The sequence below is a fragment of the Palaemon carinicauda genome, chromosome 40 (assembly GCF_036898095.1).
Source record: "Palaemon carinicauda isolate YSFRI2023 chromosome 40, ASM3689809v2, whole genome shotgun sequence".
NCBI classification, from domain to species: domain Eukaryota; kingdom Metazoa; phylum Arthropoda; class Malacostraca; order Decapoda; family Palaemonidae; genus Palaemon; species Palaemon carinicauda.
Genome location: NC_090764.1, coordinates 30,481,887 through 30,502,134, shown reverse-complemented (window position 1 = coordinate 30,502,134; position 20,248 = coordinate 30,481,887). Strand labels below are relative to the sequence as shown.

General features: G+C 30.7%; 1 long non-coding RNA gene across 1 annotated transcript in view; it reads right to left on the bottom strand.

The window, feature by feature from the left end:
- Positions 1-20,248, bottom strand: part of LOC137631734 (uncharacterized) — a 567,201-nt gene that overhangs the window by 308,024 nt on the left and 238,929 nt on the right. Inside the window, exon 3 of the long non-coding RNA XR_011041941.1 lies at positions 768-835. This is a non-coding gene — a long non-coding RNA (uncharacterized lncRNA). The remainder of the gene's footprint in view (positions 1-767; positions 836-20,248) is intronic.

Below are 20,248 nucleotides of genomic sequence, written 5' to 3'. Positions count from 1 at the left end.
ATATACTAGTGTATATATATATATGTATATCTATATCTATATATATATATATATATATATATATATATATATATATATATATATATATATATATATATATTATACAATAACATTTGTTAATTCATTTTTAACGACTATTAGTTATTTTAGCATATTGATGATGCTTTGCTTGTTTGTGGCTTTTATTTCAGTTTTAGTAGGTTTCTTTATTGTGTGATTTTATTTTCTATTTCACTTTGTACCCTGAATAGAAGAAGTGTACGTAATACACGAAAGCGCTTGGTACCTGGTCTTTTCCTTTCCTGTTTCCTGTGGATTTTACCTTTTACATATATATATATATATATATATATATATATATATATATATATATATATATATATATATATATATATATATAAATATATATACTGCATATATGTATTATAAACTGTATTGAAACAGAAATACGCTCTGCTTATATATAATCATGAAATACCAGTTAAATTCAAACGAGGCTTACAAAGTAAAAGCTGAACTCTTTAATACACAATTTTCCATTCATGTATAAAAATCTGGATAGCTATTAGAAAAAAAAAAAAAAACTCAATAATCCCCAGAAAAATAGATATGAAATACGTCAAATTACTTTTACAATTCCATAAACTAATTTATTATCCTAAATAATAAAAAAATTCAATTGGCTGAGTTTTGTGTGAATATATAAGAATAAAAGCATGTACATAAAAAGAAATCATCAATATTTACATAATCAATATGAAACATACCTTAACATTATGCTATTCTTGTAAGTCTTAGCACATTTTATGTTGAATCATCTCAAGGTGCGACCTTTCTGTTAAGGAGAGATTAATAAAGGTTAAAAAGCAAATATTACATTTCTAATGGAAAAATAATTCTAGGTGTGAAAGTCACATGAACCTTGAACCACTGAAATTTAAAGTGACACTTGATAATGCACAAGCAATTGAAGTGGCAATTACAAAAACGAACAAAATTATCTGAAGTTTTCACCAATACTTGAAATTTATTTCATCTGGGGTAAAGTTACTGTCATAAGCAAAGTTAATTCTATGCTAGCGTTTGTTAATTTTATCTACTAGATACATCAAGGATGCCTTGAAGCGCAGAAATTAACTTCTAATAACATATAAAATTTAAAATCCTAATAAAATATTAGAGGAATAACGAATTTACTTAGTATTGTTGAAATATCATGAATAACATACATTGGAAACTTAGAAAAGCAATGTGAAAATAGGAAATAAAAATATGGACAATACATAGAATATAATGATGATGTTTTAGCTGGAATGAAGACAATAAACAAAATTTTAAACGAGGCCTTATTTTTCTAGCCCGATGTTAATAATACATAGACAGAAAAAACCAGATTTTATTTCCTGGGAGGAGATTTTTAATTGTTACCAATCTAAGACAGTTACATCGCCACACTAGCAAAATTCAAATGACCTTAATTTTCCATTTAACATTTTTTCTTATTCCACCACACTTCCAAAAATTGGTTTTGTTAAACTTAATTTAATGAAAGAAAATTATTTCCTACAACTAATCTGCTGTTTATTACTGAATTAATTCTTGCCGAACCATAGATTAATATATTATCACGCATTAATAGAAATATTGTGCGTGGAGAGAGAGAGAGAGAGAGAGAGAGAGAGAGAGAGAGAGAGAGAGAGAGAGAGAGAGAGAGAGAGAGAGAGAGAATGTTTCATTAATACTGACAGGATATTCTTGAGTGGATGAATAAATTTTGCTTAGAATCATAAACACTTTTGATTCACTTTCACAAAATATAATGATTATCCAAAAAATATCAGCAATGATCTACAAAACTTGATTAAAAGTTCTTACGCAGCCATCAATTTGCAACAAAATTACATGCCAACCATAAAGAACATGCTGATACAGGTAATGTTTGGCACCGTAGGTGAATATGTTGAATAATATCGTATTAATAATAATGAAAGAAGATTCTATTGCTAATGTCCAACGAAGTAGTTAAGTGCCAAAGCGATGTTGCAACTAGTGTACTGACTTTTATTCCATGATTTTTTCTATGTAAGCAAAATACAATAATGTTTGCATTGTAAAATAATTAATATATTTCCATCGTCGCAAGCAACTTATGCAAGAGACAATGTAATATAATATCTTGATGTCAATCCCCTCGTATGTATTGGAGACTGAATGACAAATTTATTGATATACCTAATTAAATTAAATCAATTGATCTAGAAAATTATAGCGTTCACAACATTTTTATTAATTCTGATTCCTTAAAATATTCAACAAAATAGAAGCATTCGCAAACATTCCTTAGACCTTTTTAAATCTAAACTATTGATTCCACCTTAACCTTTTCAAGTACGCTTGATGAGTGTCTTCAATAACATAATATTTCTCCTATAAATAACAGCTAATGAAATATTCAGAGCATAAGCAACATTTCTATAGTCAAGTCAGGTCTAGAAATCGAATCAATCTAACGCTCTTATCATGTAAGCAAAGGATTAATAAAATTCACATACATATAGATTTTGCAATTGAAATTAACGATACAAATAGATAATAAAAATAACAATATTATTATTAACAATATATTAGAGGATGAAATAGTATAAATGGTAATGTAAATAACCCAAAATACAGCACAGAGATCTACTTTATCATGACTCGAGTAGTCTCAATACTGCAATTTGCTGTTATACAGAGGAATCTCTTCCTATAATAGTTATCTCATCAATTCGCACATCTGGTGTTCTCCTGTATGATTCAAGAGTCTCTGGAGGATGGTATCATATGATCTAATTCCAACTCCTCTACTAAATATAACATCCACTTGTTGGTAGAGTTCTCAATAGCGCAAAAAAATATGGCTCAGTACAACCTATTATTCATTAAATGGATAATATTTTCAGGGATAGATAATTGTTCAAAATAGATCAGAGTTTTTGAGGGATTTGATCATTAGTTTAAAAAATGATGGAGGTAAAGACAAAATCCATCCTTTGCTTTATACCACGGAAAGCGATAAAACAAACCAATTCCTAGCTACTGTAAACACCAATGAAAGAAAATTAAGGTCTCTAAACACAGTCGTATCTACATGCGTGAAGTAAGACAGTCACACATCGTGTCCCCTTAATTATTGTATAATCCAGGTTACATCTGGCTTTATAAACTACCATTTAGGAATAGTTATGAATAGTAAGGGATAAAGGTTTGTATTAAGGAAAATTAATACTTCAATAATATGAATACTATGAAAATTGAAAATTTCTGCAATAGTATATAGAAAAAAGGAAAAGATATAAAGCAACCAATGGTAGGAAAGATATCTCCCCTAGCGTTTATTGTAAACATAAACAGACACTACACCTACAATAAAAAATCCCAATACAACCCAAGAAAAAAGAAATTCTTGGCAATACTGATTTCAACTATTTGTGCATTAGCTAATTACATGTCCCTCAATATACATTGTGATGTATGGAATTCTCCAAGAACCTACTCTCCCCTCTAAAGAGTCCTTTCCAAGGCATCAATGGAATTAACTTTAAACATTCAAGTAAAATATGATAGTATATAACTAATCACACACTGGTGAATCACAAAAGAAACAAAATATGTAGTAAACGATGTCAAACGCAATACAAAACAGATTGAAAATATTATTTTTTCCAAGTCACTTTTACGTGACCAATTTTGTTCATACCATTTTATTCCTTTATAGATATTATAACTCTTGTTTCATTTATTGTTAAGTTTTACGTCAATCTAAAAAGAAATATTTCTTAGACTGCTAGGGTACAATAATGTTTAATCCTATGCCTAAAACCTGATAAAGATGGCTTAATTTTCTTAATATATGTATATATATATATATATATATATATATATATATATATATATATATATATATATATATATACAGTACATACACATGCACACACACACACACACACACATATATATATATATATATATATATATATATATATATATATATATATATATATATATATATATATATATATCTTTCCTGTCGCATTGCCAGACGCATTGCAACACAAGCTCTTCCTGTCCCTACCATAGGAAGAAGAAGTGCCTCCTTGGTGAGAGGTTGCGTCCATTATATATATATATATATATATATATATATATATATATATATATATATATATATATATATATATATATATATATATATATATATATACACACATATGCGCACGTGTGTGTGTGTGTACGTGTGTGTAAGATTTTAATTTAATAAACTTCCAATAGATCCAAAATACATTATCAGCCATTAAAATAGCTCTTAACGAAGACGTATTTTCCTTTCTTTTAAAATTTACTTCCAATACAAGATAGCTGAGGACAACGGCAAAAGAAGCAAAATCTAATGTAGCTAAAATATGACCGACCCTTTATTTTTTATTCAAATAAAATCATAATAAATTCTAGAATTTAGAGCTTGACAGTAATGATCATAAGTCAAATGACATACACGTTAGACATCTGTACTACATCTGCCAATGCTATTACCATTTGTCGTAAAACCTCTTCATAACATTTACAATGAATAACTCGACAAAATAAAATAATAATTCATTGCTTTAAATTTTACTTCCTTACTTTCTTGCTAACAGTAAACAGCCAAACTCTTGTTCTATAATAGTTTTCATGAAAGCGTGTTCTCCCTATTTACTATTGCTATTACGAGCTAAGCTACAATCCTAATGAGAAATGCAGAATGCTATCAGCCCAAGGGATACAACTGGGATAATTAGCCCAGAGAAAAAAAGAAATAATAAAATATTTAAAGAACAAAAACAATATTAAAACAGATATTTCAAATATAAACTATAAAGAGGCTTTTGGCAGCCTGTTCAACATAAAAACATTTGCTGGAAGTTTGAAATGTAAGCAACATGTACAAATACCACAAAATTTCCCTTCATGCTCTTCATAAACATCTTTGCTAAACTGTTTAAAGCTAGTTTCATGGATACTATGGAGCGAGAAAAAGTACTAGACCTGGCTTATTAAATCGTATTTCATTATAAAAAAAAATCAAAACTGGCATTCAGTAGAAATTTCCACATCACACCGCTATTTTTAATAAAATATAAATCGCTTTGCAACCGGCCATTCCGTGCACAGTAAAACAAAGATGTCATACTAAATTTTGTAATGGATTTCATTAAAACAAAATGTCCCGTATAACACCGTTATTATTATGTGATGGAAATGCTTCATATGCAAACGTCTGCCCATTTTGCATAATACAGCAATGGCTGATGTAGGTAGTAGGTTGGCCGAGGAACTAGCCACCCGTTGAGATACTACCACTAAAGAGTTATTGGGCCCTATGATTGACCCGAAATATTACATTGGATCCTGCTCTCTGGTTACGGCTCACTCTCCTTTTGCCTACACATACACTGAATAGTCTTGCCTATTAATTACATATTCTTCTCTGTCTTCATACACCTGACAACACTGAGATTACCAAACAATTCTTTTTCACTCAAGGGGTCAACTGCTGCATTGTAATTTTTCATTGGTTGTTTTTTAGCTATAGCAAGCAGCTCTTCTAGGAGAAGTACACTCCAATATCAAACTTTTGTTCTCTGGTCTTGGATAGTGCTATAGCATCTGTACCATGGTCTTTCACTGCCTTGGGGTAGAGTTCTCTTGTTTGAGGGTACACTCGGACACACTATCCTATCAAGTTTTTATAGTTTATATATGGAAGATTTATTTTAATGTTGCTACACATCTTAAAATATTTCATTTTAATTAGCCTACTTATCTTGTAGCTTCCTTATTTCCTTTCCTAACTGGGATATTTTCCCTGTTGGAGCCCACTGGCTTATAGCATTCTGCTTTTTCAACTACAGTTGTAACTTAGCAAATAATAATAATAATAATAATAATAATAATAATAATAATAATAATAATAATAATAATAATAATATTTCGCACAACTGTTTCATAAATAATAAAATAGAAAAGGGGTTCACCAAAGAAATTTGGTGCAATTAAAACAAACAAAACCATAGAATTATCACTCCCTTTCATAAATAGCAATTAAGATTCTTATGTCTATCTAATTTCATTTATAAACTTCGCTATTTTATAAATGATGTTAGTCATTACTATATTTAGAAAGGTACAAGTCAAACAGTCAACAAATTTATAAGAAATTTCTGAAACGTATACATGTACCTACCATAAACAATTCGTTTAGTAATTTATAAATTCATGAATCAAGATAAACAAAACGAAAATGTTCTCTGCACTGTGCCCTTCATGAACCTTATTCCAAACACTTATTTGTTAGCAAAAGAAAATATAGCGAAGAACAAAAAATCCTGACAATCGGAGAACAAAAAATCCTGACAATCGGAGAACAAAAAATCCTGACAATCGGGTAACAAAAGTCACTCACGTACAGGAATTAATGGGAACTATATAATAGAGAATCTGTGCGTATTTCAGTGTGAAGACTGTGAAGGAGAAATGAATAACGTATATGTTTTAGATGACAAAATATAAGAATTTTCAAGTCTGCTTATGGCTGAATACATAATAATAGGAAAAAAGGGAAATTAATGGAACATGCCTTAAAATTTTAATTCAAACTCAAATCCCTGTAAAATGTGCAAAAATTGGTGTCACTTTAGCTTGATTTGATAGTGACCTTAACCCTAAAAACATTTTAAGATTAAATGATAGTTTTAAATTAATGAATGCATACTCAAGAAGATATAATTTATTTAAATGGGTCCATATAGAAGAGGAACCATCAGGAGTTATGCTACAGTATACGGCTGAACACTTCAGTATTATATTATCACAATTGTAAGAGCTACACATGGTGGTGGTTGAGTTCATAAATTTATCATATTCCTAGCACAGAATAGAACCATTAATTTTTTATGTATATTTTAATAAATAGAATGTTCCCATGCAGAATAATCGAAGAGCAAAGCAGACAGATGTAAAGCCTAATAAAATCGAAAATAAATATAATATAAATATAAAGAGAATGATCAAATGAGAATTCAAAAAAAATTTAGCACTGCTTTTACTTAAGAAGAAAAATATGTTGTGCGCACGGGACAAAATAAGCAGCAGTATATCCTTTGGGTAAAAAAAAAAATGAACTAAACAAATGAGCGGATTAAGACTACTAGGAGCATTTCCTAACAAAAAACAAGCAAATAACATTTTCAGTTTAATCTATCAACAACGCAAAAACTATTTCAAATACTGCTTGATGATTTAAGTAAAAGGATTGCAACAAGCTGTGTTTTCTCTTCCTTTGTTAGTCATATTTAGGAGAGAGAGAGAGAGAGAGAGAGAGAGAGAGAGAGAGAGAGAGAGAGAGAGAGAGAGAGAGAGAGAGAGAGAGAGATAAAAATGTCTATGCACTCTTTCACAGTTAGGCGAACAGCTAATAGCTCTGAAAGGGCGTATGAATCGGTTGTTGACTTCCTCTGATGCATATTCAGGCGGGGGCCCTCGACTGAACATTGCTAACCGAAGTGAGGAAAATTTACAGACTGCTGTGCAACGGTGGGTAAGTTAGGGAAGCAGACTTGCAGAATTTCTCTCTCCAAATCATTTCCGGTCTTATGTCGCTTGCGGTAAAGACCATTCTCCTAGCAATTATTTATATTTGAGGTACAAGGATGAGGCATGGAGAGTGAACAGAGAGGAAGAGAAGATTTTGGATGATCGCTATTTTCCCAAAAGACATGGATCCCTCTATGAGCAAATGACGACTTTGTTAATAAAATATAATCATATTTGTACACTTTGAACATAGAGAAACTTAGCAAAACGGGATCTCTCTCTCTCTCTCTCTCTCTCTCTCTCTCTCTCTCTCTCTCTCTCTCTCTCTCTCTCTCTCTCTCTCTCTCTCTCTCGTTATCTACATTTTTATTTTCAATAAAATGTCTAAAGCTAAGATGACAAGATGTTCAATGCAATGTAAAAAGATAAAGACTCCGATAGTAGAATTTCTTTTTTTTTATCCTAGTGATTATGTGAGAATCGAGAATATAATCGCAAAATTGATATGAGAAAAAGGGATCACGGTGAATAGAAGAGCCTGGACCAAGTCCAATATTCTATCACCGGTTAGCTGAAAAGGTCCATAGAATTTAGCGAGTATAATAACCGTTCAATAATATGATAACGTTATCGAAATTAATTAATTCCGAGCGAGGATATCTGTCATAATTTATTTAAAAGTATTTAACTATGTTTGTATCCATAGTCGGTAAAGTCTAATGTGGCCTCCATTGCAGTTAGCAAATTCTGGATATAACCTTATCATAAGAAACTATTCAAAGGATTAGTACATAAAAGACGCATGAAAATTGGACAATGAAAACACTGAATAATTTGAAAAGCTAAGTAACAAGGCAACAGAAGAACTAAATTTGATGTAAATGACGAGAATACAGAGAAGGAATGAGAAAACGACCAACAAGATGAAAGAGACATCCACAAAATATGAGAAGCAAGAAAACTGTTGGTAAGAGGCTTGAATTTTTTGTGGAGGGAAAGTGGAATTCATGAGGAGAATGTTGAACCAACTCTCCTTTAAGGAAGTAAAATGTGAATAGTAAGGAAAAAGGGTTGAAACTGGCAATGGGAATCGTCTGCATTACAAAAAAAAAAAAAAAAAAAGAAGTTAGTATTCGACAAATCAAGAGTATTTTCAGTTGGTTCAGTAATGTCGAAAGAATAGAAAGAGATAGAATAATGAAAGAAAAATTATAATTTAGAAGTATTAGGTGTTAAGAGGATAGGAAGAAGACATGGTTGAATATAGAGCGTGTAAGACATATTGAAAAAGAAGGGATATGATATCCTGTTAGTGCAAGATTACACGGAAGATTAGGATGCATAGAGCAGTCTAAGTAAGTGATTCAATACACTAGCGAGAAGCCTTAAGTTGGTTGTGTAGTGGGTATGTTGAAATTTTACGGAACAGGAACTCATCCATCATTCATCGGTTAAAGGAGAATAAGGCAGTGATTTTCCGTAGTTGGGGAAAACTGTCTAATACACACACATACACGTGTGTGTGTGTATATATATATATATATATATATATATATATATATATATATATATATATATATATATATATATATATATGTATGTATGTATGTATATATAATGAGCGCGTGTGTATTTATATTTCTTTCATGCCGCGACCTTGGCGACATTGCCAGACGTATTACTACTCTATCTCTTCCAGTCCCTAGCATAGGGAGAGGGGAAGTAGTCATACCCTGGTGAAAAGGGGTACCCTGAGAGATGCACTAGGTAACACCAATCTCTCATAAATTGTCGAAGCTACCGTGATGTAGTCAGGAAAGGGACAGGGGATGGAGACGGTTGAATATGTGTGTGTGCATACCTATCTAAATATTTATCCGACATTTTTGATGGGTGGCGTACACCGATATATATATATATATATATATATATATATATATATATATATATATATATATATATATATATATATATATATATATATATATATATATATATATATATATATATATATATATATATATTTATGCGTGTGTGTATGTAAAATTATAATTTAACAAACTTCCAATTCAACCTTAATATATTATTAGCCTTTAAAATAGCTGTTAACGAAGACATTTTCCTTTCTTTTAAAATTTACTTTATATTCAAGAGAGCTGTTGACAAAGGCAAAGAAGCCACAATTACTGTATCCAATGAATGACCGAGTCTCTATTTTTTCAATTTTTTTTTTTTAAATCTAAATCTTAAAGGTAAGTATCATAAGTCAAAAGACATGTACATTGGACATCTGTACTACATCTGCCACAGCTAAAACTTCTTCACAATAAAACAATAATTCAATGCTTTGAATATCACCTCCTTACTTTCTTGGTAACACTAGACAGACAAACTTTTGTTCTATAATAGTTTTACCATCTTTAAGAGGACTAATGAAACCTTCTTCCCACGTTATATGATTGTAATGTGACTGGCATGTACAAATACCACAAAATTTCCCTCCATGCTGTACATAAACATCTTATCTGTTTAAAGCAAGTTGTATAAATACTCTTGAGCGAGAAAATGTAGTAAACCTGGCTTATTAAATCGTATTTAATCATAAAAATCAAAACGGGTATTCAGTAAAAATTTCTACATTTCATCGCTATTTTTAATAAAATATAAATCGTTTTGCAACCGGCCATTCCGTGCACAGAAAAACGAAAAGTGTCATACTAAATTTTGCAATGGATTTCATTAAAACAAAATGTCCCGTATAACACTGTTATTATTATATGATGGAAATACTTTATATGCAAACATCTGCGCCCTTTTGCATAATACGGCAATAGCTGATGTGAAAGAATTGCATTTCTCACAACTCTTTATGAATAATAAGGGTTCACCAAAAATGGTGCAATTAAAACAAACAAAACCAAATAACTATCATCCTTTTCATATATTACAATTATGAGTTCTATGTCTATCCAATTACATATAGACATCTCTACTTTCTAATAGACGTTAGTCAATCCTAGATTTTAGAAAGGTACAAGTCGAACGGCCAGCAAAATTATAAGATATTTCTGAAACGTCCACGTTCACCTGTCATCAACAATTCGTTCAGTAAATAATTATTTTATGAAACTGTGTTAATAAAAAAAAAATTTTCTCTAGTTGTCAAGAATTGAATTCCAGACCATTAAGTTTATTCACTACGAGGTCGCAGATTATTAAAAAAAAAAAAAAAAAAAAAAAAAAAAAAAAAAAAAAAAAAAAAAAATTTGCAGGAGAAAATTTAGGCAATCTGACGTCATGGAAAAGTCATGAGCTAGAAATTCCTATTCAAAACAACTGCTACTACCCACAAACCATAAAGCCAAGCACTCCAAGGGTAAAAGAGAACAGGGGAAATATATTGATAATATTGTTATAATAAACCTAAACGCAGGTGTAAGATTTCTATTCCAGGTATATCATAATCAAACCCAAAATTATTGAAAAAAATTTAAGCAATTGCTTAACAAGGTTTTGCAGGACTTGGTTTTTAGGTTATTTGAAAGACGCTATGCAGTAATATGGGTAGTTTTGACATTTCCTTCTCCCGTCTTGGTGCTATTGTGTTTCAAATGTAGATAATACCTTTTTAAATTGAGCTCAAAAAGACAACGTCATTAACATTGAGAATTATTATAATTGATACAACAAGCATATAAAATTACCTTAAATTACTTTCTTTAGGAAAATCAGCATTAAAGAAACTGTATTTTCTTTACTATCAATATCGAAGAGATATCAAATAGGTTTTAGTCCGTAATCAATTCACCTTTTCATTTTGTTCTGATCCAATAATGAACTATGTCAAGTTACGTCTTACAAGGTGTGAATTAGAGACATCGAAATAAACATCTATCTTTTATAAATGTTAAGGCGACACATTTATTGCCAAACTAGAACTATCATCAACATTGTACAAAGAACTTTTGAAACCATCATCAAAATTGTACAAAGCCCGTCTTCCGTTGAACCTAAGTCTACGACATTTGCACGCTTTATGTTCCCCAGTGAATCCTGACTGGAATTACGCCTGAAACTACGAAACTTTCGTTGTTTACAAGTTCAAGAAGCGAAAATTAATGGCTACGACGTGTGTGAACACAAGTAAGCTTTTGTCAAATATCCGGCTTTCATCTTATGGTATCGTTTCATTTCCAGTTTCAAGTGAGAATAAGACTAGAAAGAAGAGGTTATTCATATCTTCGGTAAAAAAAAATACATATGACAATAATACTTCATGCGATTTCATATGCAGGGGCCTTTAATACTCTGTGAAAGCTTATCAAGTTTTGAATAAGGTATAATTTCCTATTCGGATAGGGTTGATGATTTTTCTTTAACTTTTCTTTTTACTATTTGAATTTGTATTCTGAAACCGTTTTGATATTGCAAGAAAAACGTTCTCAGAAAAAAAAGATCCATAAAATATTACAAACATAAACTGTACGAATACATTAGGCATATTGTAACTTTCCTAAAGCAAATGCTTTCCATTTAGCACCTCTTCCGAATATCTTGATATCCCAATCTATACTTCCAAAACTTCTAAATCCTATTTAATTTCCAGCCAAATTGTGTCTTCAATTTTTGCATATACCCAAACATCCTTAAAACCTCCATTTTCTACTATACGATCTCTCCGTTTTTAAGGGTTGGCCTGCTATTTACGTAATTCAAACTGGCCAATATCGCTTACCTTTCCTTATCACTTGACATCAATTGAACTTCCAAAATGGAAAGCTGGCTCATTTCATTTTCATGCATTCATGAATAGGCTACCTCAGACGACTCTCTTCTCTTCAAAACATCTTGCAATAATCGTGCTACATTCTTGGATAAACTTTCTCGCGTAAAGTAAACCTTCCAAAATATCTAATTTTGCTGTTTCATTGTTAACGTCCAAGTTATACATAATATATATATATATATATATATATATATATATATATATATATATATATATATATATATATATATATATATATATATATACATACAAGATGTGTACTTGAAGGGTTTTGTCATACATCAATGGACATGGTTTTCCTTTACAACTAAATGAGAGAATCAGTGTAGTTTAGTTCCATGTCATTGATATCATTTTTTTCTTTCTGATACAAGTATGGGCGAGAATTAGAGCTATTTGTAGAACTTTCTAACAAGTCAAATAAATTCTAGAGTTCGTATATCAACCTTATTTTCAAATAAGTTCTTCTCACTATTCAGGAATTTTCTTTATGAAATGTTAAAACAAAACATTTATTGTTCAATTAATTAGAACTTTAATCATCGTATGATGACTGTGCTGTATGCCAAAAATAGTAAAGTAAAAATAGTACGCTCAAACTATTAAGTGAAATGTTATCTATAATCCATAAAAAATAAGTATGATATAAATCTATTATTGTTGAATTAACTTTCTAATTTTGTTAGTCAGATAACAACTGAATACAAAATGATACTGAATTAGAATATATAACATTTAATCTTTATGAGTTGTAGAACACCAGAAAATATTTGATGATAATTGATCAGTGATCAGAAACAAATGAATCTTCACAAACAAGCACGTCCATTACATACACAAAAACACAAACTAGTACATGTACACGCACTCACATTCCCACACATTAAGAATTTTCATTTCCCAAAGGACAAAAACTGGAAAATTTTACAAATTCTGAGTATGCTCTCTTTCCGTCTTTATATTCCTAAATTTAACTTCCTCGTGATTGACTTTTATATTTTACGAGATTTTTTTTTTTTTTTTTTTTTTTTCAGATCATAAACATTGCCCAAATTATACTATGCTATCAAGTCTAAAAGCATACACACAAAAACCATATATTCGATGTATGCTATGAATTGGATTAATCAATATCCTTTGCAAAAAGCTGAAAAGAAAAGAAGAAGAAAGGTGAAGTCAATTTATCAACGTAATCCTCAGGTGAAAATGTATCATCCTTGCTAGGAGTTGCCTTTGCTCTTGAATTCCTTCAAGCGAATAATAAAAAAAATAATTTATTATCTACTTTCAAACTTACGTTGCAAAAAAAGGCTTTGTATTAATCAATTCGCTGTATTCCTATTTAAGTTTCACTTAAAAGATTCTGGGAAGTTCCAGCATAAGTATCAAAACTTTGAGACCTTTGATTACAGGATTTGTTTAAAGTTTTTTAAGGATATAATAGAACTGTTTTTTCACATTGAAAATTTTTCACGGACCATAGTCTTTTAGTATTCAATATGTTTGATTCTTGAAATATGAAGTCATCATATCATCATTGTCATCATCATCAGTTGTTACTTGTCCACTGCATAACAAAAGCGTCAGAAATGTCCTTCCACTTGCTTCTGTTTATAGGCTTCCTGTGCCAGTCTACAACCGCAAACTTTCTTAGTTCGTCAATCCATCGTCCTCTCTTCCTACCCCTGCTTCTTTTACAATCTCTACGGAACCATTCTGTTATTCTCTTAATGTTCATCTATTGTCAGTCATCATCATTATATATCCTGCCCGTGTCCACTTCTTTTTATTACATGTTGTTAGAATATCCTCTACTTTAGTTTGCTCTCGTATCCATATTGCTCTTTTTCTGTTTATTAGTGTTATTCCCATCATATACAGAAGATTAATTTATTTATATTAAATTTAATGAGTAATTTTTTTTTCTCGAAAAATTATATTTTTGAGACGGCCAGAAGATCTGCACTCTAAATTTTCAAAACATATCTTTTACAAAGGTTTGAATGCTAAAAATAAGAACATACTCAAACTGTTTGATATATATATATATATTACAGCGTTACTTCATTTGAATGATAAAACCGAATGAAACAAACCACAAAATGTTAATAGTAGGAGACGGCTATCCTCCTCACACATAAGTAATATAGAAACTTTTTCGTAGTCTACTTGAATCTATCCTTCAGGTTTCATGTACTCATAGTGTGACAATCCTTTTTTTTACCATTCGTCAGAAAATATTATAGATGCTGAAGGTGAATATTGCTTTTTCTATAAAATAAAAATTCCTACTAGTTCAAATACCACCCAACGTAATTAATCTTAATAAAAAATAGAGGCTTTAAAAGAACCCAAGTTTTTATAGACAATTCCAATTATTCAAACAATAAAACAAGCCTACACCGACCCAAAAACATCACGCGTCGTGTCAGCCAGAGAAGAATATTTGAAATTCTTTGAAAAAAAAACAATAAAAAAGTTTCCTCCTTTCCTGGAAAACTGTGTTTCTGAAAATGTAAATTTGAGGACGCCGATTGCCTAGCAGCATTGGGAAGAACAAAAACAAAAATATGAAGATAAGGGAGTTTTACACTAACATAGGAATAAAATCCTCCTTTGAATCCCTATTTGAAATATTGCTGTTATGTATATGGTCATTTCTCTCAACTGACTACACTAAACTATAATCTATGAGCATAAGAAAGTCATGAAGTCATCACTCTCAAGTCTTTTTCATGTATGTAAAGTATACAGCAGCCTTTAAATATGGGTTCTTTTACGAGGTAAGACCAAAAGTTCATAGAGAAGATGAAGTGAGGAAAATAGTTTTATTTCACAATCGTGCACTTTTTCTAATACGTATCATCCTTATATCAAAGAACAAACCATTCTCATGATATTCATATCCGGGAGAATCACATTATGTCAGATTACTTTAAACTATATCAGCAATATTTCATATAATGATTCAGAGGAAAATGTAATTACTGGATTTCTCTAAAAGGTTGCAATTCGATATTGAAATCGTAAATGGTTTTTAATAAAGATGAGAGAGAGAGAGAGAGAGAGAGAGAGAGAGAGAGAGAGAGAGAGAGAGAGATATTCACCTTTCACATGGAGAATGTTTATCTCAAAAGTTATTTCCTTTCAAAGACCTACTTCATGACAGACTTCTTTATATATCTAAGAAATTACATTATGTTAGTAAAAGAAAATCCAACCTAGCGATTAACGACCTAACACCCTCTCAGGAAAAATATATTAATCATTATGAATCTAATTAGTAGGCTACTATAAGGGTCTTTCCTTCTTTACAAAGGGTAAGCATGCCATCCTGGATTGGATACTGTAGAAAATTCTCTTTTAACTAATCTAATATGAAAAAGAAAACTAAGGTGAGCACGAATACATATCCTTAGTATTAAGATGAACATGCATTATATATATATATATACATATATATATATATATATATATATATATATATATATATATATATATATATACATATATATATACACACAAATAATAGTAGTATACTATCTTGTGATAGAAAATCTATACAAATAAACACATAGGGTTATAACTGGAGTTTTCAATTTCACTAGTTGCCATTTGCTCTTATTCACGTACAATGAATAGAAAAAAATAATTTCACATGTCTATTACAAAACTCGTGTTTTTTTTTTCCCACAACCTTAATCCAGAGATTTATTTTTCTTTTACTTTTTTTGGTCAACTGATGTTACTCTATACGCATCAGCTAGTAATTGTTTCCTTCAATAAAGTGCATTCATATAATGTATTTGTGAGGTTTGCTGATTTTTTGATACCCATGTGTTTTTCATCGTGACTGTTTAATGGATTAAAGTAAAAGAAAATGTGGACAAAATTAATACATATAAATGTTTTATCAGTCAATTAAGATCGTTAATTGTTAGACCCTTCTTGATGGGAAAACAAAAACTTTACGATTAAAAATGCTCTTGAATCTCATTCCTCTGGTTATGAGATGACAGTAAATAGTGTAATAATATTCAATGGACCAATGTCCCCCTAATGAGTCTAAAATAAACAAAAGCATCTACGCATAAATCCTGTCAATGCGTTACTATCTACTGTTTATAAGTATGAGTACTAGTTTAAAAAATAATAATCTGCAAATAAAAAAAAAAAAATTGTGGCTCCAAGCAACTATTTACACAGAGATATGTGTAAGTACACTCCTGTGTAGTGCATTCCAGGTGATTCTGTACAAATAGAGAGAAACACGAGTACATACTAAGATATTCATAAGACGGCACACAGTGTTGACACAGCAGCAATGAGAAGAGTAATGAAAGCGACCGCCGACCTGCGTCTCTGACAATAGCATCGTTTATGTAAAGCCTTCTCATTGAAGTCCCTCTTGCCAACATTTGGGAGAGCGAGTCTTTACAAGCAAATGAGGTGCCTGGGGCTCATAAATGATGCTAATTCGTGGTTGGTAGACACGTTTCACAAAGTCACAGCAGTTTCTTCTTAAAACAACAGATTCTTTCTCTTCTACACACACAAGAACTACCATCTGAGTAATATTGTGATTGTAGGTACTGTACCCAATGTCTGTAAATCTATCGTTTTGCTAATCGGAGTTTTTCTAACCACAGAAAATTAACAATGTACAAGTCACACGATTATATAAATACGTACATACAGATATACACACACATATAAGTACTGTACATACTGTATGCATGCACATATATAGTACATATACATATATATATATATATATATATATATATATATATATATATATATATATATATATTATATATATTATATCAACATCTCCAAAAACAGTACATATACATATACTGTATATATATTATATTATATTTATATATATATATATATATATATATATATATATATATATATATATATATATATATGTGTGTGTGTGTGTGTGTGTGTGTGTGTAACCCTCTCACCAGGGCATGACTACTCCTCTCCCCCTACCCGGGTGATGAGGAAAGACTGAGTAGTTATATGCTTGGCAATACTGCTCAGAGCGTCTGCAAACCAATTATATATATATATATATATATATATATATATATATATATATATATATATATATATATATATATATATATATATATATATATATATATATAACCAGACATTTGCTCATTATACAGAGGACATGATAACGGAATGGTAGCAGTAATGATTGACAATACGCTTACTGTAAAACCCTTCCAAAAGTGAATTAAAATATTTTCGAACGTTTTAGTAACGAAAACATATATTAGCATCAGTGCTTCCTGGAATCAGTTTTTCTCAAAAATATATAAATTCCTTAAATAAAAAATGAGGATGCTTTTAGCACTACCTTCTTTTCAACGTTTAAAATCATAATTAAGAATGAACTCTAGATACCAGGCTAAGAAACTGAATGGATGATTTTTGTATTTATTAATCTAGTATACTGATGCCAGATTATATATTCAGAGTTTTCCTGCTATTTGCGTGCATCCAGTAGAACCGAAAAATAGACAAAAAAATTTTCATCCACAAAAGAATTAAACACGATTAAAGACTTTCAAATTTCAGCAATTTTTCTGAACTTACACTTTCTTGTTACGACTCCAATTTCAGAGATAATGTACTAACGCCGAAATACTGTAAGTGATTTCAGTGGAAAATATCTTCACTGAATTACTGCTATCGTTATCAAGGGGATTTAATTTCATGGGGATGGTTAATTTATTTTGGGATTTCTGTTATTGCTTTATTTTCTCCCCTTAGAAAATTCTCCAATGTTCTAGAATCTAGATTATATCATGATTTTATTTTGGCCATAACAGCTGAGTTTATTTATAGTTTGACTAAACAAACGGACACAAAACTGAATTATATGTACATATATAAAGTTATTTACATAAACAGTACTATAACATCCGCCAATTGAGTTTCAGGGAATATGGAAATAACTAAACTGAATTGATCATTACACATAAATATTGATATGTTTACACAAAACACTTCAATGTTTATTTATTATCAAGTTCAAACAATCTTTTTTTCATACTTTCTCTTAAAACCATTCTCATTGGCCAAAATATTGTTTTGCTGTTTTATATTTCTTTACAAGGTAATGCTTTGTTTTGGCAGTTCAGTTTGCCTAAGGGAGATCTTTTAAGCATCCTAAACCCCGTTTACTTAGTAGAATAGAAATGGGTTTTAAGACTCATTTAGGATATTCATTCCACTCTAAAATCAAACACTGGACTAATCATTCACATTTCCCTATTATCTTGGCGTTGCAATCAAAGTCATAGAAAATTTATTTTCCTTAGTTACAAACGGCAAAACATTACATTAGGAAATATCAGGTACTTAATTTTGGATTACAGTAAATATTTATGTACTGTCCTGCTATCTTGACAAAGCATTAATTCAGAAACTTATCAGTGTTCAATAAACGGGACCAGAGTGGAGGAAAAAGTATTGTTGGACCAGCACCAAACCAAAATTTGAAAAATATCTTAAAATGGTAGCAGGAAATAAAGGTGAAAAATAGACACCCAGCTTCAAAAATAAAAATCATCAATAAATAACAACACGAATACCTGATATCTTGAAAAAAAAAATAACAGGAGTCTTGGAAAAATAATTAAATAGTCAAATATTCAAATATTCTGCCTCGGATATTAATGTACTTATTTATAATGACTGTATGTACTGAAATATATCAATCTGCCTCATGCCGAAATTTTCCTTAATAAAGAAAGTATTTTTACAGAGCCAACTCTGCGAGGTTTTTATATGAAACTAAAAAAGGATAAAATAAAGGATTCAACTTTTTTTTTTATAAAAAAAAAAAAAAGAAACAAGTAAAGGTTTGGGTAAAGCAAGACCATGGATTTTACGTCCGTGGGAACATTGTTTTATGCGATTTTCTTATCATTTTGCCTTCGAGGTGAAACCCCGCTCTGTTGCACCTGTAAGATAATGGCCAACGAAAGCGCATATGCATGTGCATGCAGAGAACACCTAAACCCGGGCAAAATCTCTTGCATAATAGTATGGTGGAATACTAATGCGGAGATAAAGTTTTGTTGACAATATTTTTCCGGCATAAACTCCGCTGCCTAACAGGCAAGAAAGAATGTAAATGTTAAAGGGTAGCGAGAGCCTACAAAAGCGAACAAAACCCTTTCTCCGTCCCTTTCAGCCACATCTTCCACTTCGATTTCTTCTGACTTTTCTCCACCTCCCCCGTTCTCGCCTTGTCGTCCTTTCGCCAGCAAATATTTCTCGTTGCTTTGAGCTACTCTAATCCTTCTGAAATTTTTTTCGTTCCTCTTTCATCAACAGCTACAAAGATTTTTCAATAGACAAAGACGTTCATTGGGTCTTCTTGGGAGATTGATATATACACGAATCTAAATTTGGAAATATCCAAAATGAAGTGAGAATTTTAGGCCGAAATATAATTGTTCACCGTGAAAAAAGCATGGAGCGAAGTATTTTGATCAAGACTTAAATATACTTCTGCGGAATATTAAGCACTGTAAATACCATATTAATGGTTATGGAATAACAGCAAGGTTGAGAAAGGGAATATAGAAGTGGAGACCGAAAAAAATCTACGTCTTGAGAGAGGAATCTTGATACGAAACTATAAAAAAAGATGTCAGCTCTGATTACCTATTACCTTATAGTTGAAAACAAAAGAAAGCAATGGATACTCTTAGTTGTTTCAAGATGTGTACCTTACTTTCAGTGTATTAAAAAGAAAGCACGCCGAATTTAAAGCAATTTTTTTCAAAAGGCAATTTTCATCTCTTTTCTAAATTA